At 40.4% G+C, this 21,498-nt stretch overlaps 1 protein-coding gene across 4 annotated transcripts in view; it reads left to right on the forward strand.

Moving 5' to 3' along the window:
* The window catches only part of MYO1B (myosin IB), a 198,499-nt gene that overhangs the window by 63,368 nt on the left and 113,633 nt on the right, over positions 1-21,498 (forward strand). The gene's annotated exons all lie outside the window — the stretch shown is intronic.

A 21,498-nucleotide genomic window follows, 5' to 3' on the forward strand; every position in this document is an offset into this window, starting at 1 on the left:
CAACAAACTTTCTTTTGTTTAATGGAATATAAATGCAGAAGTAAAAAAATATATCTAGATCAAGCGTAACCAACATTTGTATTTATGGAATTCCCATTTTAAAAAAATCTTTGCGCTGGAATTAAGGTTGAGAATACATATCAGTAACCACAGAGTTGTTAAACGTGCACCCTTAATGAGCATTGTCGCTATCAGAAAACAGGTCGTAAATTTCTGTCCGTCTAGCAGTTTAATGTTAAATTGAAAAGAAACCCAAATATTTGAAAGCTCAGTTTAGAGCACCCAGACAAAAATAACTGCTTCTATAATGATGCCTTAATGAAAAACAAACTCTGAAAAACCCTTATCCATCTGTTACAATGTGGTATTATTAGTGAACACACAGACTGGAATGCCTTACTCTTAACTGTATGATGGCTGCACCAAGCCCATCCTTCTTTATGAACACAGTCCAAGAGTCCATAGAAAAAGACTTTTATGAATTTCTAATTAAATAATGTATTGAAGGCAGCCATTCCCCCTCTCCTTTAAGATTCCGTGTGCCTCAAGTTATGCAAGTGTAATTAGCCACAGAGCCGGTATATTTATGTGTAATCCTTCTGCCAGGTGGTGTAGGCAGCAAAAAGGCCCGGTTCAATTTTCTAGGCGTTTCTTTAAAGACTTAACTAACACAGACTCAACCCCCCTCCCTGAAACCTGTGAAACTGTATACACCAGCTTGGGCATTTCCCTGATTGGCAATTTTTCTCCACTCACAAACGCTGAGTCCAGGGGCTATGACAAAGAAATTTATTGGGGAGGAAGATGATGACAGAATGAATTTGGGAAAACCACCAGTTTACAAATTCTATGCTGTAAGACTGCCACCCACAGGGTGTCTTAACAGTAGTCCCAAACGCATTCTCCTTTGGCCATTGGGAGTGACTGATATGTTCTGGCCACTTCCCTCCTCCCCAGCTCCCCACTCATGGTTAGTTGTGGGTTGGAGAAGTCCAAGGATTCTTGCAGGGCAGTGCTGCCTGGGCTGTTCTGGGGGCCTGACTACCTGACCCAGAGGGCATGACTTTTCTTTAATTGCTGGGTCGGGAAGCCCGCACCAACACCCCTTGGATAGGCTGCTGCTCTCTCTCTCTCTGGATTCACCCCAAGCTGCTGAGCTTTGCCACTTCTCTGTACCATACCCTCAAAGGTGCCTCTGCTTCTGAGCTGTCCGTCACCTTCGAGAAGCTGCTGCTGCTACTCTGTGCCATCTGTTGCCTTGGATTGTCTGCCTCTGCTGCTCGCTGCCAACAGTTTGCTCTGATCGCTGTTCAGCAATCTCGGCTCTTGGGGAGGATGGTAGTTTCTAGGATCATTTGACAGAGTCCTCACCACCAGAGGCTGAAAATGAGAGCCTTTTCCCCTTCTCTTCCTCTTCTCTCGCTCTCTTCAGGTTCCCAGTGCTCTGTGGGTTTTAGGCTATTGATACTCCACCTAGGAGCTATATCGCTACTTTTTATTTAAATTTAAGACATCTGCGTCACTAGATTGCAGACTTGTTAAACTCCTTTGGGGAAAGGAGAGCTATGGGAAGATGGGAGAGTTGTGATGACTTGACAATTGTATCAAACTAGCGGCTCTTCAGAATTAGAGATGTTAGTACCCATAGATTTTGGACATCTAAAAACCCTTAGAATAAATCTATAATCCAAAATGAATCCATTTTACGTAGTAGACAGATATGAAGGGGAATGGGAGGCTTGGGCGCAAAGTTAAAGTTTGGGTGCTGTATCTGTGCCTTTCTCCACTTGTAAATGTAAAATAGTTAAAATGACATATTTGATTATTTGAAGAGAATTCAAGAAGTGACCCAAGAGCTTCTCCAAGACTTGATCGAGATGTAAATTAGGATTTCTCTTGCATGTAGCAGTAAATTAGCTTTCCATCAAATCTTGAGCAGGACTTGTATTCACTGAATCTTGGACCGCATATAATGCAAACTTTCCATCCCAACAATCAAACAGCTATTGGCAGTACATATTATAATCTTAGTAAAATGAAAAATAGTTGCTGGTTTGCCATTGGTATTTGAGAGCACACAAAGTCAGTGTTCTAAACATGTAATAACACAGGAATTGATGCACAAGAGGATGTGCGGTTTTTGAAAGGCAGAGGAAAATATGCATCCAGCACACAAGGACTACAGCTTTCTGGAAACCAGGCATACAGAATGGGGTTCCATTTCAAATTTAAACATTTTAAGAAGCATCTTAATTTTAAAAATGGTTGTGGAATTGAATTTGTAAAGATTTTGTTGTCAATCGAAAACAATAGAGGCCATAGGATTCTGAAGTCTTCATTGTGTTCACGAGAATAGGGCACTCAGCAGCTACTCCATAGTTTTGTCTACACTTGTCTTTTCCAGCAACTGTGGAGTGCATTTGTGCTGTCAATGTTTTATAAATGCTAGTGTATACAGGACTTGGCCATTTCAGCATAGTGTCATGTAAACACAGTGCCTGCCTGCATGGTAGGTTGCTAAAGATCCATCTGTGGAGACCAGAACAAACAAAATTACTGAGTCTAGAGATTGTTATAACACAGTTTCGTCTTGTTTGTTAAGATGGAATGAAAACTCAATGTGATTATTATGCATATGCAGATAGCCTATTAGATACATATATTTGCAATTCTGGCCTTTGTGATGGCGGTCAATTCTCACAAATTTAAATGTAGAGGTGTTTGTTGTAGAAATGGCTTATAACTGAGATTCTAGATTAGCATTTTGACTTATACTCACAGCAGAGTTTAATACAGGAGAAATCTTTTAAAATCATCATTTTTTTAAATAATGAATTGCTGCTTCAAGTTAATCCATGGTTACTTCAAAAGGCTTCTCTCCTAGATAGATTTGTAGGTCAAGTTAAAATCTGCCAAATTGAGCAAAGTCCCTGAAGGACTTGAGGCACTTTTTTAGAACAGAGAATATATCTAGGGAATATATGTAACTTTTTATGTTAGATCCCATATACAGATCCATAGGAGACAATGGCTATTGCTATAACCCTGAGTGTTGGGAGCCTATTGGGTAATCCTGGGGTGCAGCAGAATCATGGTGTCTTTCTTTTAAATTGTGTATATGGGGAATGTCTTAGGAACCACTGACTCCTTCAACACTGTTTGCTAATGCAGATATCTGCTACAAAGAGTTAATAAATCTGAGCCCTAATCTTCTATTTTTTAATTTTCCAATTAATATTAGGGTCTAGAATATGCCTGAGCATCGCTCTTTCTCTTCAAAAGGGGCCAATGCTACAGTGGCACAAATTGTAATGGGTAAGATTTTCAGAAGTGCCTATGTCATATTTATTTACAGTGGGGCTTGAACTCCTAAATCAATTCAGTACTTTTGGAAATGTTACTTGACATATATGTACTTAATTACTGCGCAGTTAAGTCATCTTTACTCACAACACTTTAAAACATCCTTTCTAACTTGGACACAAAATAGTGCCATAATGTAGCGGAATCTTTGAAAAGCGATGTTTCACATTTGATGTGGTTTGTGCAGTTAGTGGCTAAGACAGAAGGGATTTATCAGTTGACATTGCCATTGGTGCAAATTCATTTTCGAAGCAGTGCACTGGAAAAAAAATAAGTGTAAGAATCAAGTGCATATATACCATGAAGGGCGTTGGACTGTGTTTTATTGTGCATATAACTGTCTTGTGTGTGCATGTAAAGAGTGCTCACCATTGACCAAGAGCTCAATATACCCTAACTATGGAAATATTAAAATCAAGATTCAATCTTTTTTATGCTTCTGGCATAGCTCTAATTAGGTGGCCATCTTTATGTATGAAAAATACCCTCTTGTACTGATTCTTAATAAAATAGCTTGTAGCTTAGATCCCCTATCAGAATGACTCAATTCTTAGAAATATTTTCAAATGTTTACTCATGTCTTCTGTATGCAATGTACTGGTTCACTTGTATCATATATGGATTATAAATCAAAAATATTGAAAATACTTTAACAGTGACAACAATTTCTCTGTTCCCTTTTGAACATCAAGTTGAATGTGGTGGTCTGTATTTAGGGTAAGTATGGCGAACTCTGCTTTCAGGCTAGATTATTTTGTTAGACAGCCAAGACCTTTCTAAAAAGAACTTAATATCGTGGCTATTTTGATGTGTTTTGAAGCTACAGTAGTTTAAAGTAATGGTAGCACTTCTTGCCAGATCCCATTTCCTTGACTTTCCTGAAACCAGAACATCTGTCTAGAATTATTAACAGCTCTCAGGATTTTTAGGAAATAAGATGCTGACTTTTCTTGATACACATAGCCACATAAAAAAAACGAGGAGTCCTTGTGGCTCTATAGAGACTAACAAATTTATTTGGGCATAAGCTTTCATGGGCTAGAACTCACTTCATCAGATGTATGAGGTGAAAAATACAGGAACAGGTATAAATACATGAAAAGGTAGGAGTTGCGTTACCAAGTGTGAGGTCAGTCTAATGAGATAAATCCGTTAACAGCAGGATACCTAAGGTTACCATTCGTCCGGATTTACCTGGACATGTCCTCCTTTTTGTGTTAAAAATAGCGTCCGGGGGGGAATTTGTAAATCATTAAAAATGTCCGGGATTTCCCCCCCATGCAGAGCGAGGCGCGGCTGGGAGGGCTGCAGCAAATTCAGCCGCTCGCATGGGGCTCTGGCAGCCAGAGCCCTTCCCCCGCAGCTTGCCGGGCTGGACTCCGGAGCAGCTGTAGAGCTCCTCCTCCCCGCATTCTGAGCCGGCCGGCCTGCCGGGCCGTTTGCATCGGGCCTCGGCAGCTCCTCCTCCCCTGCAGCCCAGCGCCCTGCTCCGGCAGCACTGTGCAGGGGCAGGGACCGGGTTGTGTGTTGCGCTTGGGAGCGCAGCCACATGTCCGGCTCCGCACAGAGCCCAACACCATGTTCTGAGCGGCAGGGTAAGGGGGCCAGGGGGCAGGAGAAGGGGCAGGGAGATTTTGGAGGGGGCAGTCAAGAGACGGGGGGAGTTCGGGAGTTCGGGGGGGGCTTTTTGGGGGGGGGGTGGAGAAGGTTTTGGGCAGTCAGGATACAGGTAGGGGGTAGGGTCCTGGGGGGGCAGTTTGGGGTGGGTCTTAGGAGGGGCAGTTAGGGGACAAGGAACAGGGAGGCTTAGGTAGGGGGTGGGGTTCTGGAGGGCAGTTAGGGGCAGGGGTCCCAGGAGGGGGCAGTCAGGGGACAAGGAGCGGGGGGGTGTTTGGGAGTTCTGGGGCGGGCTGTCAGGGGGCAGGGGTGGGGAGAAGGATCGGAGCAGTCAGGGGACAGGGAGCAGAGGGGTTTAGATGGGTCGGTAGTTCTGGGGAGGCTGTCGGGACAAGGAATAGGGAGGGTTGGGAGTTCTGGGGGGGGCTGTCAGGGGGTGGGGAGTGGTTGGATGTGGCGTGGGAGTCCCAGGGGTCTGTCTGGGGGTGGGGGTGTGGATAAGGGTTGGGGCAATCAGGGTACAAGTAGGGGGTAGGGTCCTAGGGGGCCAGTTAGGATGGGGGGAGGGTCTCAGGAGGGGGCAGTCAGGGGACAAGAGGCAGGGAGGCTTAGGTAGGGGGTGGAGTCCTGGGGGGCAGTTAGGGGCAGGGGTCCCAGGAGGGGGCAGTCAGGGGACAAGGAACGGGGGAGGGTTGGGGGTTCTGAGGGGGGCGGGAAGTGGGAGGGGCAGGGGCGGGGCTAGGGCAGGACGGGGGCGGGGCTCCTCCCGTCCTCTTTTTTGCTTGCTGAAATATGGTAACCCTAGGATACCAAGAGAGGAAAAATAACTTTTGAAGCGGTAAGAGAGTGGCCCATTACAGACAGTTGACAAGAAAGTGTGAGTAACAGTAGGGAGAAATTAGTATTGGGGAAATTAAGTTTAGGTTTTGTAATGACCCAACCACTCCCAGTCTTTATTCGGGCCTAATCTGATGGTATCCAGTTTGCAAATTAATTCCAGTTCTGCAGCTTCACGTTGGAGTCTGTTTTTGAAGGTTTTTTGTTTAAGAATTGCCACTTTGAGGTCTGTTATTGAGTGACCAGAGAGATTGAAGTGTTCTCCTACTGGTTTTTGAATGTTATGATTCCTGATGTCAGATTTATGTCCATTTATTCTTTTGTGTGGAGACTGTCTGGTTTGGCCAGTGTACATCACAGAGGGGCATTGCTGGCACATGATGACATATATCACATTGGTAGATGTGCAGGTGAACGAGCCCCGAATAGTGTGGCTGATGTGGTTAGGTCCCATGATGGTGTCCCTTGAATAGATATGTGGACAGAATTGGCACCGGGGTTTGTAGCAGGTTTGGTTCCTGGGTTGGTGTTTTTGTTCTGTGGTGTGTAGTTGCTGGTGAGTATTTGCTTCAGGTTGGGGGGCTGTCTGTAAGCGAGGCCAGGCCTGTCTCCCAAGGTCTGTGAGAGTGGGGGATCGTCCTTCAGGATAGGTTGTAGATCCTTGACGATGCGCTGGAGAGGTTTTAGTTCGGGGCTGTAGGTGATGGCTTGTGGCGTTCTGTTACTTTCTTTGTTGGGCCTGTCTAGTAGTAGGTGACTTCTCGGTACCCTTCTGGCTCTGTCAATCTGTTTCTTCACTTCACCAGGTGGGTTTTGCAGTTTTAAAAACACTTGATTGAGATTCTGTAGGTGTTTGTCTCTGCCGGAGGGATTGGAGCAAATAAGGTTGTAACTCTTTTTTTTTTTTTTTTTTTTTGGCTGATACGGACTAACACGGCTATCACTGAAACCTATGGCCACATAAAGTAGATTCTCTCTATTTCTCTAGCCTTTGAGAATTTCGTGAACGAAATGGACAGTTGATTAGAAACATGGAACTGTAGCACAAATGTACCTTAACTTTGACAATTTGTAATGTAATTTTCATAATGTACTAGTTAATGTTCTGCAGTATATTTTAAATAACAAAGCTTTAATAAACCTCCCAATATCTCTCAGCTGTTAAATCTGTGCTAGAAGCAAGACCAGCTTGTTTTGTACTGTTATGCAAAGTGAAGTTCTTTTGTGTAAAGAATTGATTGACATTCTGATCAGTCTTGACATTTAAAACAGTGCATGCAGCTTTAAATATATATTTAATTCATTTTTATAAAATCTGCTCCAGTAGTTTCGATAAGACTTTCATGTCAAGGCATTTTATGAAAAATGAGCCTTTAAAAACAAAAACAAACGAATGAGGAAGGACAGGAGAATTAAAGCAGTGGTTTTGTTTTTTAAACCAAAACTGAAAGAGAGGTGAGTAGTTTCTATAGCAGTTTAAAAAAAAAAAAAGACACACATCTCAGCTTGTGCTTAGTATATCGAGGGATCAGTCTTTGCATCAAGCCTTTCCTAAACTGGCAATTTGTACTATTAAGGGCGGACATCTCCCCTGCAATTAAGAACAGCTGCCGTTCTCTTTCATTGAAAATGTCTCATTGTGTTTAATGGTCTCATTTTTTTGTGTGCAATTTATAACACGCAAACAGGGTGCCCATCTGCTATGCTGGGAACCTTTGACATGCTTTTAAATAACAATACGACATAAATGAAACTGGCAGCAAACCCTTAGAATAATTCCATCTCCACTGCAACCTTATAGGCAAGACTTTCCCCATCAAATCTTTATCCTTCATATAGAGCTTCCTCCACTAGGCTCCATCTGATTTCTTCTCAACTGTCGGGATCTTATTTGAGTAATACAATTGTTTGGAAAAACACACCCCTTCTTATGATATGATAGGAATAAAAAGATGAACAGTCTTTCAACTTACTGTCACAGCAGACTCAGTACACTTGTTCACTTTTATATATTGGGTAAATAAGAGACAAATTTAGGATGTACAAATAGGGATTTAAGCTACCCAAAACCATTGAATTAAATTGCAGTGAGATAAGTTATTGTAAAACTGCACTTTTCTTGTTTTGCTTTTGCACATTGAAGAAGGGATTTTTAATTGCTAAACCCTGCAAATATCAAATCATTGTATCTTTAAGTAAAACCAGCGAAGTTTTTGTGTTTTAGGGGAGGAGGGGAAACAGAATGTGTTTGATCATGAGATTGGATGTTTTTCATTTGTCAGATTCCTGCAAAAGACAGCCATGGCCATCCTTAAGAGTGTGATTTATAGTCTCAAAGAGTGAGTTCCAAGGCCAAAGAGTGAGACTTTCCAGGTGGTGTATTAGGTCACTGCTTTTGAGACAGGGACTCTCATCTTTGGTCCTTGGTGACCCCCAATAGTCCAGGTTTTTAATCCAACGAGCACTTAATAGTTTGTTTTAAAATATACACTGCTTAATATTGCATATGAAACACTTTGTTTGCAGAAGCTGGGAATGGGCGACATGGGATGGATTACTTGATGATTACTTGTTCTGGCCCCTCTGAAGCACCTGGCATTGTTCACTGTCGGAAGACAGGATTCTGGACTAGATGGACCATTAGTCTGACCCAGTATGTCCGTTCTTATGTTCTTACTTAAATGTCCTAATTCATACTAAAGGGCATGTGTGAATTCTATATTCAATCCAAACTAGTGGATTTTAATAAAACAATTATTTGCTAATTGAAACAAAAACCTGGACGTTTGGAGATCCCCGAGGACATGAATTTGTCCAGTGTGATTTAAATTTCAAACCGTATTTTGCAGAACCTGCAAACTTTTGACCAAGTCCTGCTTGTTTTTTGGGTGGACTCTTCCCTCCTCCCCCCCCCCCCCCCACTGTCAAGTATTCACACACACACACAACACGCCCCCTCCCTTCCCGGTTTGATGTAGAAAAAGTCATTAAGAATTTCTATTATTTCACTACCTGTTTTCATCCCAAAATTGGGATACAAAGCTGAATTTGTGTGTGTGTGTGTGTGTGTGTGTAAATTCTGACAATTTGTGATTCAGAAATGGTGAAAAATTTCATTTTGATATTTTTGGTTGAAATAAAACATTTTGATATTCCTGAAATTGAAATGTTTTATTTCCTTTTGTTGAATTGAACCAAAGCACTTTATTTACAATCAGATCAAGATTAAACTGCATTTCTGTTGCCTTATGGTAATTGTAGTTCAGGACTGCATTATCTTCCATGGGCTGGGCTACCTGGAGGACTAAATCTCCCATGATGCAATATGGATCCAGCTGGGGAGTCTCATGATTCTGGGTGCATTATGGGAGATGTAATCCAGCTAGGGAGCTTAGCTCATAAGGGAGAATGTGAACAATCATTCAGATGGAAAATTCCTGACCAGCTCCAGTTCTTGTTGTCCACATCACAAAAACTCACCACTCTATTTGGCATCCTTGTTGAGTCTCAGCAGAGAAGTCAAGGACTGAGTGGGCATAGTAACAGCTATCTTGTCCCTAGAAATGGTTCCTGTGGTCAGAGTTGAGGTTTACACACTGCTATGTAAATACTTTTCCAAATATAAAAGAAGGAAAGCAAAATAGTTAATTAGAAAAACTATGATATGGCTTTGGTAAAGTCCAGTGTTTTTTTTATTTTTAGCAGTCCCACTAGGCAGAACTACAGAAGCTGCATTGTAAGAGTTGTCATTCTGCATCATACGACGTAACTCCTATGGATATGTTCAGGGTACTGGGATTCACTCAGGTTAAATCAGGCTCCTGCCTTGTGATATGAAACCTTTACAGTGTGGTTGTGCTCTGAAAAGTGACTGTAAAAACGGCACTTTCTTACTCAACAATGGTTTCCCATGTGTATTAAAGGTCATATCTAGTTACTTTAGACACAAAAATAAGTGTTTAGTACTCCAGTTTAGACTGTAGAGTGAGCTCACCTAAGAGAGAGTGAGCTGAAATGTATTGCTACTTGTGCATCAACAGAATTATTGACTAAGTTCCACTCAGTTACAGTTGGGCAAACTCCAGTGAACACTAATGGCGATGTACATTTTATTGCAGAGGGCAGAATTTGGCCTCTAGGTGGTCTTGCTGGTGGTGGTGCATAAGAAAGAAAGAAGCTGCTTTTATTGTCCGATTCCAAGGATGATTTTGTGGGGCTGGCAATTAGAAGTGTTCTCCCACCATCCCCTTCTTCTAAACAGAACACAGTGTATATAGAAATCATTGAGGTAGTATACATGGAATTCCACATTTTTAGGGCTTGCCTACATGAACACTTAGTTCATGGGAAGGTGGGGTCTAAATCTAGCCTGCACTAGCCTGCCATGCACCGTCTGTATGGGCCCTGCTGCTGTGCTCTAAACGTTCCCTAGTATGATTTGATCGACATGGGTTTGAAATGGGAGTACATTAAAGCACACTAGGAAACTTTCAGTGCAGAGTGTACGTGGACACTTAGGGCACGGTGGGCTAGTGTGGAGTAGATTTGCAGCCCAGCTTGCCATGAATGAAGTGCTCATGCAAGCAACTCCTTGCCAAGTCAGTTTCCAGAGCAGAACTGCCAGAAAGGCACCCTTTCCTTTTTGTGAGATATGCTTAGAGCCTGTCCACGCTACATATGCAGCAATGTTGGGGTTTCTCTTTGTAATATAAACAGCCCCTAATTGTGTTTAACAGTGTATCTGAACCACGCTAGTGTCTTGGATGTGCTCCATTTAAAAAAGTTGTACGATGATCCCATCTATAGAGAAAACCAAGAATTTTATATTGCTCTCCCCGCAGCGGGAGGATTTTGCTTAACTCTGTACTTTGCTATAAAATGCTAGGGTGACGAGTTAGCAAGTGTGAAAAATTGGGACTGGAGGTGGGGGGTAATAGGAGCCTATGTACGAAAAAGATCCAGGTATCAGGACTGTCCCTATAAAATCAGGACATCTGGTCACCCTATAAAATGATAACTAATTGCTTTAAAATATACTGTTTCTTTTAATGGAATAAGTATGTTGAACTGCACAAATTAAATGAATATCAGTTTTGTTTAGGCAACTTGCATTTAATGTGTCTTGTTCAGTAGGAAATTGGGGAGCATTGCCATCCTGAATAATTTTCAAAGATGTGCTATGTTCAATACAACACTTTCACAGAAACCCTGAGTAAGAGCCCCATGTATGGGTATTTTGAAGGTTCAAGTTTTAAAACTTCCAGTACAGAAAAGGCTTTGTTTCTCTTCAAACTAAATGCAAGATTATAATTTAACAGGTGTTAATCAGATCCAACCATTGATATGTAGCTAGAACAAAGGAGTAGTTAAACTCCTAGAAATGTAGCAAGGAAAACCATTTGTTTTTCATATTTCCTCATTACTGCCCTATTCAGCTGTCGTACAACAAATACACATGTATCTTGATGTGCCAATAAATGGTGGAATGTGTCAGTCCGGGAAGTGAATGTGAAGCTTTACAAGCCAACTGTTAGAATAACAAAGCTCCAAAAGGTTAAATAAAAACACACAACTTCAGCCACTAGCCTTCCTGATATTATACTGAATTTTTTCCTTTGACTGCAATCACTCTCATGCAAAGCTCAGTGGAGTAAGCAATGGCAATTTGTTGGCACATAAATGATATAGCTTTATTAAAGTATCCATATTTTATATAAAAAAGTCCAAAATATACTTTTTACAATAAAAAAAGAGAGTAGAGGCTGTAGCTGCTTAGGCAATAACACAGATACCACTAGAGCAGATCTGTATTAGGAAGTAAACTGTTCGATTATATATAACTTTCAGCTCAGGGTGGTAACAACTTGGCTTCTGCAACTTTTTCCTCTCAGAAATAAACTACAGTCCAATAGAGCTATAATAAGCATCAGAGGGTCCTGTGGCACCTTTAAGACTAACAGAAGTATTGAAGCATAAGCTTTCGTGGGTGAATGCCCACTTCATCAGACACAAGACTCTTCATCTCTTGCATCTGATGAAGTGGGCATTCACCCACGAAAGCTTATGCTCCAATACTTCTGTTAGTCTTAAAGGTGCCACAGGACCCTCTGTTGCTTTTTACAGATTCAGACTAATCAGACGGCTACCCCTCTGATAGTAGAGCTATAATGTGTCTTAAAACCCACAAACAAGCAGTCAAACAACTTTTCTTCCTGGAGTTCTATGGAAAAAGACATCTGTCTCAAATCCCTGCAATACCTATCATTGCAAATACTTTTGCTAATGCTCCAACAGGCTCAGCTATGTGTGTTCAAATGGTAGGGAAGTGTCAGTTTGACTGGCATGGCTACCACTACTGCATGTTAGGTGTGTGAGAGCTTGATTCCTTGGTCAGCAACTGACCTGGATAATGCTGTGCCTCTGAAACTGTCCTTTGAAGTGGGAGTCATCCTTTACCACTAAATCCAGAGGGTAGGTAGTGTTACAGGTAATAAGTACTACTATTATGTGGGGTCTAGCTTGTCAGCATTGTTTCCAGTAATAGAGCTATGGAAAGAGGAAAACAAAACAAACTGCTTTGCTGAAAAGCTCATTTCATAAAGTTTTTGCATTTTTCACTTGAAATAGGGATTCATTCCAGCTGGGAACAAGGAACCTGTTCCATATGTAAAACAAAGAATATTTAACTCATTTGTGACTGCAGTCATGTTAAAAAAAAAATGTGGGATGTTTAGAACTGGAACTAGCCCATGTTTATTCAACTTAATATATAAAAATGGATGCTTTCATTCATCTGGATCTTGTGCGAATTGACAGCACAGGTGATGGACCTGTCCTCTTGTTTATCCACAGAACTGGTACAACAAGAGCACGGTTCAAGCTTCCCTACTGCTCTGCCCTGTCATTGTGCTTTAACAATATTTTGGAGGGACCACATCTCAGTCCCCCTGCCAATCAGCTCTTTGGCCAGTCTGTCAGCAAGGGAGCCGATTAAAGGTGGTTTTTGTCACTTGGGGACCACCGATATATTTTACAAAGCACACTAATATCCAGCTGGGTGACTCATTTCTGATTTCAAATTAGAATTTGCCATGGGGTACTTACTAGCCAAAGCCATATTCTGATTGGCTGTTTGGCTCTTTTTGATGTCCAATTTGTGTATCAGCTCCCAGTGGAATAAAACTATGATCTCCTCTTTATGGAAGGGCAAAAATTTTTCCTATTATAAGTAAGGACAAAGTTGAAAAGGAGGTAAAAGGAAACTTTGTCTGCAGAGAGAGACTGGGTGGGGGGGAGCAGTTGGTGGAAGGAAAAAGCGGGGGTGGGGGGAAGTTTAGTGCCATTTCAAACTGCCCTCTCTTCAACCCCAAAATGCTGAGCTGTCCGACATAAGACTATTTCTCATCTTTTTTTGTGTGCTCTTTAGTATAATTACAGGTAGAGATGAATTAGATGCAATTGAAAGATGGAGAATATCATACACCCAATTTGTAGTTCATGTGGATTGTGTTAAGGAGATTTCTTCCTGATTTTTAGAAGTGTGCGTGTTTGGAGCATTGTTCAGTACCAGGGTCCTTATTCAGTGATCGAGGTGATATACATACTTGAGAGGACAAAAGGTATGTGTACACTGCAGTTAGACACCCGCAGCTGGCCTGGACTCATGGAGCTGGGACTAAGGGGCTGTTTAATTGTGGTGTAGACCGTCAGGGTCAGGCTGCAGCTGCAGCTCAAGCTCAAGCAGTGTCCTAGAGTCTGGGCTCCAGCCCAAGGCCAAATGTCTACACCTCAATTAAACAGCCCCTTAACCTGAGCCTGAGTCAGTTGGCACAGGCCAGCTGTAGGTTTTTAATTGCAGTGTACACACATACCCATAGTCTCTTTGACTTGCCTCACGTGGGGAAATTTCCATGGGGCTAGAAGGCTGTGATCTGGGTATAGTGTGCTGGGGAGAACCGGGTGCCCTGCCCTTGGGAAAAAGTACGAGTTAAACCTCTGTCAAGGGAGATTGGATGCAAAGTTAAAAAGCATCTCTTGACCCAGAACATGCCTGAACTTTGCCTTATCCTGGGGAAGATAAGAAAAGTGAGCTCCCCTTTTGTGGTGTGAGTCTCAGAGTAGAACAGGCCTTAATTAACTGATAACAATAAAGTCGGGAGTGTAGAGAGGTTGAGTATGGGTGAGAACTTTCCCAACACTGGGCTTTCAAATAAGCTCCTCTAACCCTAAAAGAAGACTGTGCCTAAAGTGTTCTGCTGTTGAAAGTTAACTCTCTTCTGTAACCAATGAACAGAATTTTTCTTCTGTAAACCATGGCTACTTTTAAAATCAAATGGGTTGGTGTATAAAACTTCACTCGTTAGTTCTGTGTTTAATAACATCACACAGTTAGCACTCTGCCACATAAGTAGCCTAATATATGAAGGTATACTGAGGTAAAATGCTCCTTCTGATGTGTATATAATCCACACAGCATTGTTGATGTAACAAATTTCAGAGTTCCTCTCAACAATAAAACTTCTGTAAAATGCATAGTTGTTGGGAGTGGTTGTTTGTGATTATTCCTTCTGCCTCAACAAGCTTCACAGTTTTCTTTATCATCATGTGTAGACATCAGTTGATTTGGCATTTTTAAAAAATACTAGCTGCTCGTTTATAAAGACCTCGCCTAGACAAAGCTACATCTATTTTGTAGTCACCTGCTTTGTTCACTTAATTTAATAGCAAGCTAATCAACTTCTTTCTCCAAGGAAGTAAAAGTGCTGAACACAAAGAATTAAATTGCAAATAGCCTTATGGGAACTGAGGAATGCATTTTATTTTAGGGCAATTAAGATTAAACAGTATTTCAGTACATATACGCTAATACCTTTTTTTTTACAGGGTGATAGTTTTTTTTTTTTAAAACTTGGATAGCTGAATATCTTCATTCCCTTCCCAAAAATAACCGAGAAGTGTTTAGCAAAATAAAATTTCAAAGACGATTTACACAGCACGCTTCCATGTTGATCCCAGTCTTTAAAGGCACTGAGATTCTTGATACCCAATTGGGTTTTGTTGTTTTCCCCCAACTCAGAGTGGGAGAGAAGCTCTCATTTGTTTGCATTGTTGTTTTCGTTGAATCTCTCTCTGATTGGTATCCATTCAGATGTTGTGGCAGTAAGGAAATAATGAATGTTGTTCAGAATTTTACCGAAACTTGATAAATTACAAAAAGAATGAGGAGTACTTGTGGCACCTTAGAGACTAACAAATGTATTTGGGCATAAGCTTTCGTGGGCTAAAACCCACTTCATCGGATGCATGCAGTGGAAAATATAGTAGGAAGATGTGTATATACACACAGAGAACATGAAAAAATGGGTGTTGCTATACCAATAGTTCTCTGTGTGTGTCTATCTGTATCTTCCTACTGTATTTTCCACTGCATGCATCCGATGAAGTGGGTTTTAGCCCACGAAAGCTTATGCCCAAATAAATGTGTTAGTCTCTAAGGTGCCACAAGTACTCCTCATTCTTTTTGCTGATACAGACTAACACGGCTACCACTCTGAAACCTTGATAAATTACAGTTTACTAATTTATTAATACTTCGGTATTAACATAAAAATATCAAGCAGATTATTCTCTACATGTGCAAATATAATTAACTGCATATTGTTTACAGTATATCCTGGCAATGTGCTTATCAGTGATAGGGTAGAAGAGAAGGATTACAATGGCTGAGTTCCAAGGACAGTGACTAAGTATACGAAAATTGGAAGGCTCAAAAAATAGAATTTTTTTAAAGTAGAGAATGAGTTAGAAGTTACATCCCAAGACAAAGCAATAGGCCTTAACATGAGATCTGAAAAAAATCAGGGATTCAGTTAGGCTCAGAGACATGGAGGCTATTCCAGATGGTGGAGGCAGCTTGGCGGGGAGGATCTGCCACCTGCTGTGGAGAGACAAGGGGACAGAAAACACTGCTGTTTGATTAACCAAAGGAACATGCTAAGTAACTGCAAACAGGGGAAGAGATAAGGTGGGGGAATTATGGAGACAAACCTTGAGAGGTAAGAAGGATGAGGAAAGAGTAGCTAGTGCTGAGGTGAGAAAATCATCAGCTAGTCCATGGTTGTTAACCACATGTAGAAGGGTATTTTACAGTTGTGAAAGGGACAGATGCCAGAATGAAAATTATCAAAGAGGTTGTTTTGGGAGTGGTATTTAAACAATGACTATTTTTATTTAAACAATGACATTTTTCTAGGTTTTGCTGAGAAAGGGGAGATGAGTGTTCATCTTACGAAAACAAGAGCAAAGGAATTTAGAGGGGGGCAGTAGTGGCAATCTTGAGCACTCAGGTACATGGTGAGTGATTATTGCTGCAAAGGGAGCAAAAGTTTGGAGGCAGGAAGAGACAGGATACAGGCATTAAAGGCCAAATTTGGAAAGGTGCCTAAAGTGTGCAGAAAGGTGCCTGTTGGGATTTTAAATCTGGTCCTAAGTGTCTTTTGCTAAAAGGATGGTGTCTGAGAGATCGGAAGGAGGGAAGCAAGGGAAAGTACTGTGGATGGGGATTGGAGATAATAGTTGGTGGAGGTGGTTAGTAATGTATTGTAGTTAAAATTGGAAATTCCTTGCAAGTAAAAGTGGAGCATGGAGCTTAGTAAGGGAGTGAAAGTTGTCAGTGCTTTTTGCATTCATGGAAGTAGTCTCAATGTAGTGATTAACTTTCAGATATTTATCTCCTTTAGTTTTATTTCTCTTATTAGCAAGTCCTCCGTGAACATGTACTCCAGCATCAATGGATGTAAAGAAAGCAAAACAAAATATTGGGGTCAAAACAAACTTTTCAAAATCAGTGATAATTCCAGTTTGAAAGTACACAGCCTAAAAACTTGGTGCTATGAAAAGTACTATGGCTGTAGAACAAGGAATGTCGTGATTGATCTAGATATGGGTAGCATTTATGATTCAAATTGTTCCTATACTTAGATCTCAATTAAAGGAGAACTTTAGTAAATACTGTATCCTTGATGTGGTAGGAGAAATAACATGGTTGATTTTATATTAAAACTTACAAATGAAAGAAGAGTTTATAATAAAGTGTGGCAAATGACATTGCTGACACACTCATGAAATAATTCAAAACATATGGTTCACAACTGTCTTTTAGCTAAGAACTACAATAAAGATCTATTTAGGTTCTGTAATTATATGGTGGCTCAGAAGAGTGGCATGTGATTTAGGTTTATAGTCATAAATGTTGACATCACTGAGGAGTACACGTTAATGTTAACAAAAGAAAAGGAGAAGTAGAAGGATTATCTGTGGTCATTAAATTATTATAAAAACTAAATTGAGATCTATTTTTACAGAGCATGAGACCATTTTTAATCGTTGTTTCTAACGAATAGAGGACGTACCTGGAAAAGGGGCAGAGATCTAATTTTTATTACACAGCCAGAAGAAGATAGAAAATATATAAAGTACTCTACAATAATGGTGTATCATTAAATTAGACATGATGGATGAATCTGTTATTTTTTTATTTTAAATAAAGATTTATGTTCCAAACTCTGACACAGATGGCACTAATTCTGTGTATGCAGTGCCACGAATACAGAAAATTCTTTAAAAGGGTTGCTACTAAAACACTTCCTTGCCTCTGCCTTCTAGAACTAAATTTGTGGAAGGCATAGCCTGAACTTCAGGGCAAACGTACAACTTGATGAGGGAAGTTTTATTAACTGTGTGTATGAAATGTTTGTCAGTGTAAGTGAACTTGATTTGTCTTGTGTGTTTGAGATATAGTCGTTGATATGCTATTTGAATATTGTATTAAGCTTTCCAGCATTGTATAGTGGTGAGGTTTTCTCAAAAAAAGAAAACATTCCGAATAAACACAAACCATCCCTGGCTGAATTATGCAAGGTCAGGTGATTTGGATAAAAATAACTGTTTAAAAGAGAGGAAAAATTTTCTGTTGGTTGTTTATGACCTTATACTTCAAGTTTCCGTATGGAGAAAGACTTTGTTGCTTGTGAATTGTTCTTCCGAGGTGATTTTTGTGTGTGTGTGAAGACAATCACTAATGCTGTACAATCCATGTAGGGCTAGTGAGAGTGGCATTTCAGCACTAGAGAATTCAGTAGCCTTGTTAGAGGTGAATATGTCACCTTAAAATCATTCAAGATATGAATTAGGAATGTGTTGGTTGCCCTAAAATTGCCGATGGGGCCTCCACAGTGGCTCCACACTGTTTTCTGGTGTAATACTGTCAAGCATAGGTGCTGGAACTAAGGGGGCTGGTGATGCTGCTGCACCCCCTGGCTTTAAGTGGTTTCCATTATATACATGGTTTACAGTTTGGTTCAATGGCTCTCAGTACCCCCACTATACAAATTGTTCCAGCTTCCCTGCTATCCAGTGAGGACAGATGTTTGCAAACGTGGTATTTCAGTAGTAGAAATACTAATTTGTTTGTACTGGGGTGGTATTCTTGGAGCTGATGGATGAGACAGTTTGAAGGACAAACAGCACTGGATTTCATGGCTGGATGGGCTTGGTGAGCTAACCATTCTGTGATTTCACTTAAAAAAATTACACTGTAATGTTACTCTCTAGATGAAAGCTGTCTTCCAGAAACAAACCCATGGAAACCACAGCTTGTGTTATTAATATCCCATCTACTCAGGAAGGAGTACTGCGGAAAAGGATCTGGGGGTCATAGTGGATCACAAGCTAAATATGAGTCAACAGTGTAACACTGTTGCAAAAAAAAAGCAAACATCATTCTGGGATGTATTAGCAGGAGTATTATAAGCAAGACATGGAAAGTAATTCTTCCGCTCTACTCCACGCTGATTAGGCCTCAACTGGAGTATTGTGTCCAGTTCTGGGCACCACATTTCAGGAAAGATGTGGAGAAAGTTCAGAGAAGAGCAACAAAAATTATTAAAGGTTTAGAAAACATGACCTATGAGGGAAGATTGAAAAAATTGGGTTTGTTTAGTCTGGAGAAAAAAAGACTGAGAGGGGACATAACAGTTTTCAAGTACATAAAAGGTTGTTACAGAGAGGAGGGATAAAAATTGTTCTTCTTAACCTCTAAGGATAGGACAAGAAGCAATGGTCTTAAATTGCAGCGAGGGCAGTTTAGATTGGACATTAGGAAAAACTTCCTAACTGTCAGAGTAGTTAAGCACTAGAATAAATTGCCTAGGGAGGTTGTGGAATCTCCATCTTTGGGGATTTTTAAGAGCAGGTTGGACAAACACCTGTTAGGGATGGTCTAGATCAGAGGTTCCCAAACTTATTTGGCCTACCGCCCCCTTTTCAGAAAAAAAATTACTCAGCGCCCCCCTGGAAATCTACCTTCTTTAAGCAAACAAACAGAAAGATGCAGTGACAAATTTGTGTTCTTTTATATATCTATATTTCTACCTACGTCCTACAATATAGTAAAGAAAGATGTGTTATTAGAATATCGCCCACGACATCAGGTATACAGTGGTTTTTACGTAAGATGGCAAAAGACAACCAAACTAAAATACTAATGAAACTAATAAACTGGGTTTTGTTCTTTGCTCAGCATTAGATATATGTATTTAATATTAAACTGTCAAATATCAAACTAAATTTATCAAGAAATAATTAATTAAAAATAATCAATATGCAATTAAAAATCAGTTAATAGTTTTAATTTAGTTTGCCCTTATTTAAATAATTGTTCCTCATTAACACACGCCTTATTTACCAACTAACACAGATGATTCGATAGATATAAATAAATGTTAATAGTTAACAGTTTTTTTACGATTTCATTCCCGTTTTTGTTAATATTGTAATAAAAAATATGACAAATATATTGACTGTACACTTCAAATAGTACTGTACCGACACAAACCTGCTACGATTTTATTATTAGTAAGCACTAGAGACACAGAAACGTACGGTAGATATGTAAGAAAATGTATAAAAATACTCACGTGTAAATTGCTGTTTTATTGAAACAACAATAATACAATTTGCTTTGTATGTGATCCGTAATCCGTAAAGATCGAAGGTATTGAATATGAATAAAAAATTTTAAATACTTATTGCACTATTGTTAACTGCTTTTTACACAATTAAGAAACAATCTAAATTAGATTTCATACATGTCGCCTATTTATAGTATCGTATTGTAAACAAGTCATTACACGCACATATTCCTGCCGATGCATGCTGGACTTCCTGACAATGCGCGACATGCTCGCCTGCCAACACTTGCTTGTTAAGAGCTGTTGGCGGACTTGACACCTGATCGGTTATAATTTGTGAATTTATTTGGAAAATAAAGTAATCACTACAACTTTAACTCTATGTTACACAACAGATGAAACATGTACGAACAGTTTTTCAAAATTTTCTTATATTCTTTCTTTATGCTTCCACCGCCCCCTTATTTTTATTCAACGCCCCCCAATTGCACCCGAGGCTACTACTGCCCCCCTGGATCGTTCCAGCGCCCCCCAGGGGGCGGTATCGCCCACTTTGGGAACCTCTGGTCTAGATAATACTTAGTCCTGCCCTGAGTGCAGGGGACAGGACTAGATAACCTCTTGAGGTCCCTTCCAATTCTATGATTCTACGATCTCTTCCCCGCTCCCTCCCTGGGCCCCCACTGCTGCCTGAAGGCCTTTGGCCCATTTTGCTGCTTTCCTCATAGATTGCTTTGAAAGGATGTTGCTTAAAATTAACTATGATGAACATATTTGCACAGATAAGCCTAAGAGGTATGTGTTACACTCTCAACTTTGCAAGTGTATCTGCAGCACCTTTAAGGAATATTATTCTCTTCCTGAATATGTCCTACCAGAGAATCTTGTGAAGTGCTGTTGCTACTGTACTTTGGATGCATAACAATACGGCTGCTGCCAGGAATTGCATCATGGTCTCTCAGCAGCAGTGGAGTCTTTTCTTTGCTACTGTTGTAACATGCTGGCCATATCGCAAATCAACTCTATTTCAATGTTAAACACATTAGAGCTCTCTACTTTCTTGTACTTTAAACAAAATTTCACCTCTAGTTGAATCATTGAGTTCAAATTCTAAAGATGCATGGGTCTCTAGAGCAGTATTAAAAGTTTTAGGAATCTCCTCATCAATGCCAGGTACATCAAGAGGAGTTGGACATTTTTGGTTTGCTGCGGTTAAAGTGGCCAATGCATCAATCTGCTCTTAAATATGAGCTACCAGTTAGCGTCTTGTTTTTGCATCTTGTTGGGCATGGTTGTTTCCAAACCATCTTGAGCTGTGATCTTGTCTAATGTTATAAACTAAGCAAGATCAGGCCTAGTTAATACTTGAACGAGATCTTCAGGGAACAACCAGGTGCTGCAGGAAATAATGTTGGCAGTACGTAGATAGCACTCTTAAAAGCACTATATGATGTGCTGTATACAGTTTCATTGTCAGCCAAAGTTCCAAAGTGTCTGACAAACTGCTGTGATTTTGTCCCGTGGCCTGTGTGTGTATGTTCCAGTATAGTGGGCCTGAAGTCTCTGCTAGTGCAGAGAAGATGATGTCAATTCTTAATCTGTTTTTTAGCTCCAAATTATGTAACACCACCCTACATTTGGTTTCCAAATGTCTGTAATTCAGCTAATCAGAAAACATGAAAATATGCCGTGCAACGATGACAAGCCATGG

This window comes from Chrysemys picta, chromosome 11 (assembly GCF_011386835.1).
Source record: "Chrysemys picta bellii isolate R12L10 chromosome 11, ASM1138683v2, whole genome shotgun sequence".
NCBI lineage: Eukaryota > Metazoa > Chordata > Testudines > Emydidae > Chrysemys > Chrysemys picta.